This window comes from Nicotiana attenuata, unplaced genomic scaffold (assembly GCF_001879085.1).
Source record: "Nicotiana attenuata strain UT unplaced genomic scaffold, NIATTr2, whole genome shotgun sequence".
Classification (NCBI taxonomy): domain Eukaryota; kingdom Viridiplantae; phylum Streptophyta; class Magnoliopsida; order Solanales; family Solanaceae; genus Nicotiana; species Nicotiana attenuata.
In genome coordinates, this window is record NW_017673347.1 from 132476 (window position 1) to 136805 (window position 4330).

Genomic DNA, 4330 nt, shown 5'->3' on the forward strand with positions numbered 1-4330 from the left:
GTAACTGGGATCGGGTGGCACGCCTGCCACAAGATAAATGAAATGGGAGCGGGTGGCACGCCTGCCACGAGATAAATGAAATGGGAGCGGGTGGCACGCCTGCCACGAGATATATGAAATGGGAGCAGGTGGCACGCCTGCCACGAGATATATGAAATGGGAGCGGGTTGCACACCTGCAATGGGATACGTGAAATGGGAGCGGGTTGCACGCCTGCAACAAGATGTGAAATTAAAGTGAATTCTGCCTTTGTTTTTCCTTATCCTTGTTAGTAGTTGGATTTTGGTTCCTTTATAATTCTCTTGATATTCTGTTTTACCTGTTATCCCCCGAAGCATGCTTTCCCCCTCCCATCTTTACTTGTTTGTTTCTGCTTTACTTTTTGTTGTATATTATATAACTGCACAGGTTTATTTGGTAGTCTGGTCCTAGCCTCGTCACTACTTCACCGAGGTTAGGCTAGGCACTTACCAGCACATGGGGTCGGTTGTGTTGATACTAACTCTGCACTCTTTTGTGCAGATCCCAGTGTTGTAGACTTCGGATCATAGATTGAGTGGTTACCTTCAGGCCGCGTGGAGATCCAAGGTAGACCTGCAGGCGTCCGCAGGCCCTGGCATCTCCTCTATCACTTATTTCCTGTTTCATCTCTTTGATTCTGAGACGGTGTATCTTTTATTTTCAAACTTTGTATTTAGCACTCTTAGATCGTCTGTGACACTGTGACACCAGATTTTGGGTGATTAAGGCTTAATTAGTTGTAGTAGATACAGATCTCAGAGATTGTATTGTTTTCTTCTGCTTAATCTAAATTTTCCGCTGTTTATACGTTATTGCTTTAAAATTGTTAAAAGGAAATAATTTGATAATGAAGTAATTAGTTCAAGGAATTGGCTTGCCTAGCTCACATTAGTATGCGCTATCACGACTCCCGAGGGTGAGAAATCCGGATCGTGACAAGTTAGTATCAGAGCTCTAGGTTACATGGGTCTCATAGTTCACAGACAAGCTTAGTAGAGTTTGAGGGATCGGTACGGAGACGTCTGTATTTATCCCCCAGAGGCTACAGAGTTAGGAAAATTTCACATCTTTTCTCTCTTGTCGTGCGGTTTGGTTTCTCAATGTTGATCGAATTTCTATTCTGTTCTCTCGCAGATGCCAAGAACACGCGCTTCCTCATCCGCTGACCAGCAACCTGAGCCCCCAGCAGCAGCTCCCACGAGGGGCAGAGGGCGAGGCCGAGGCCGTGCTAGAGGCCGAGGTAGGGGCAGAGCTCAGCCCAGAGCAACAACACCAGCAGCGGAGCCTCAAGTTGACTTTGATGATGAGGTTCCGGCCCTAGCAGCTCCGGTGGGCCCAGCTCAGGTCCCAGAGGGGTTTATTGCTACCCCAGTACTCCAGGATGCTCTGGTCCGTCTAGTGGGACTTATGGAGAGTGTCACCCGGGCAGGCTTGCTTCCTGTAGCATCGAGGAGGAGCCCAGACTCTTGCTACTCGCACTCCGGAGCAGGTAGCTCCCCAGTTTCAGACTCCAGCAGTTCCGCCAGTTGGAGCAGTTCAGCCGGGTGTGGTAGCCCAGACCGGTGATGGAGCAGCTATGTCTGCCAATGCTTTGTGGAGATTGGACAGGTTCACCAAGCTCTTCACTACTACTTTCAGCGGTGCATCTTCTGAGGATCCCCAGGATTATCTAGACAGCTGTCATGAGGTTCTCAGGAACATGGGGATAGTTGAGACCAATGGGGTCGATTTTGCTACTTTTCGCTTGTCTGGATCCGCCAAGACTTGGTGGAGAGATTATTTCTTGGTTAGACAAGCCGGATCACCAGCTTTGACTTGGGAGCAGTTTACTCAGTTATTTCTGGAGAAGTTTCTCCCTATCACTCAGTGAGAGGCCTATCGGAGGCAATTTGAGCGTCTCCAATAGGGTTCTATGACCGTTACTCAATATAAGACCAGATTCATCGACTTGGCTCGTCATGCTCTTGTCATACTTCCCACCGAGAGGGAGAGGGTGAGGAGGTTCATTGAGGGACTTATCCAGCCTATTCGGCTTCAGATGGCTAGGGAGACAGGGAGTGAGATCTCTTTTCAGGAGGCGGCCAATATGGCCAGGAGAGTTGAGATGGTTCTATCGCAGGGAGGTGGTCATGGGTCGGACAAGAGGCCCCGTCATTCAGGCCGATTCAGTGGCACCTCGTCTGGAGGTAGGGATTCGTATGGTAAAGGCCATCCTCCTAGGCCTTTTCAGTCGGCACTTCAGGTTTCTCACGGTGCTTCAGGTGGCCGTGGTCCTCAGATGCAGCATTCTGATCAGCAGTCCTACAGTGCACCACCAGCTCCTATCAGTGCACCGCCGCTTCAGAGTTTTCAGGGTCGTCAGCCCCAGCAGCCGAGGGCTTGTTTTACTTGTGGCGACACAAGGCACATTGCTAGGTATTGCCCTCGAGCACCGAGTAGCTCTCAGCATCAGGGTTCCCGTGCCATGGTACAGGCACCGAGTGTTCCACAGCCCGCCCAGCCAGCTAGGGGTGGAGGTAGAGGTGCTAGAGGTGGAGGTAGAGGTCCTAGAGGTGGAGCTCAGGCCGCTAGAGGTGGAGGCCAGCCAGCAGCAGGCCGTCCCAGAGATGTAGTTCAGGGTGGTGGGGCCCAGCCCCGATGTTATGCTCTTCCAGCCAGGCCCGAGGCTGAGGCTTCTGATGCAGTTATTACAGGTACCGTTCTGGTTTGTGATAGAGATGCTTCAGTGTTATTTGATCCAGGGTCTACATACTCGTATGTGTCATCTTATTTTGCACCGTACCTGGTCATGTCTAGTGATTCTTTGAGTGTTCCTGTTTGTGTGTCTACACCGGTGGGTGATTCCATTGTGGTAGATCGAGTCCATCGTTCATGTATAGTTGTGATTGGAGGTCTTGAGACTCGTGTTAATTTGCTTCTTCCGGACATGGTTGATTTCGATGTTATATTGGGGATGGACTGCTTATCACCTTATCACGCTATCTTGGATTGTCATGTCAAGACTGTGACCTTAGCCTTACCGGGTTTACCTCGTTTGGAGTGGAGAGGGACTCCTAGTCATTCTACCCGCAGTGTTATCTCTTATATGAAGGCTCGACGTATGGTCGAGAAGGGGTGTTTGGCCTATTTGGCCTATGTTCGTGATTCTAGTGCTGAGGTTCATCCTATTGAGTCTGTGCCCGTTGTTTGTGAGTTTCCGGAGGTATTCCCTTCAGACCTGCCGGGTATGCCACCCGACAGGGATATTGACTTTTGCATTGATTTGGCTCCGGGCACTCAGCCCATTTCTATCCCGACGTATCGTATGGCCCCGCCTGAGTTGAAAGAGTTGAGGAGCAGTTGCAAGACTTGCTCGAGAAGGGTTTCATTAGACCCAGTGTTTCGCCTTGGGGTGTGCCGGTGTTCTTTGTTAAGAAGAATGATGGATCGATGAGGATGTGTATTGATTACCGGCAATTGAATAAGGTTATAATCAAGAATAAGTATCCGCTGCCGAGGATTGATGATTTGTTTGATCAGTTTCAGGGTGCCAAGGTATTTTCAAAGATTGACTTGAGATCTGGCTACCATCAGTTGAGGATTAGGGCATCCGATGTCCCTAAGACAGCTTTTCGCGTTTGGTACGAGCATTATGAGTTCTTGGTGATATTGTTCGGGTTGACAAATGCCCCAGTAACTTTTACGGACTTGATGAACCGAGTGCTAAGGCCTTACTTGGATTCGTTCGTGATAGTCTTCATTGATGATATTTTGATATATTCCCGCAGCCGAGAGGAGCACGAGCAGCATCTTAGAGTGGTTCTTCAGACTTTGAGCGACAGTCAGTTGTACGCCAAGTTTTCGAAGTGTGAGTTCTGGTTGAGTTCAGTTGCATTCCTAGGTCATGTGGTGTCGGCAGAGGGTATTCAAGTTGATCCGAAGAAGATTGAGGCAGTCAAGAACTGGCCTAGACCAGCATCAGCTACAGAGATTCGGAGTTTCTTAGGATTGGCAGGCTACTATCGTCGGTTCGTGGAGAGGTTTTCATCTATCGCAGCCCCGATGACCAGGTTGACCCAGAAGGGTGCCCAGTTCAGATGGTTGGATGAGTGTGAGGCGAGCTTTCAGAAGCTCAAGACAGCTCTGACTACGGCACCGATGTTGGTTTTGCCCACAGGTTCAAGGCCTTATACAGCTTATTGTGATGCATCTCGTATTGGACTTGGTGCAGTGTTGATGCAGGATGGCAAGGTCATTACCTATGCTTCACGGAAGTTGAATATTCATGAGAAGAACTATCCGTTTCATGACTTGGAGTTAGCAGCCATTG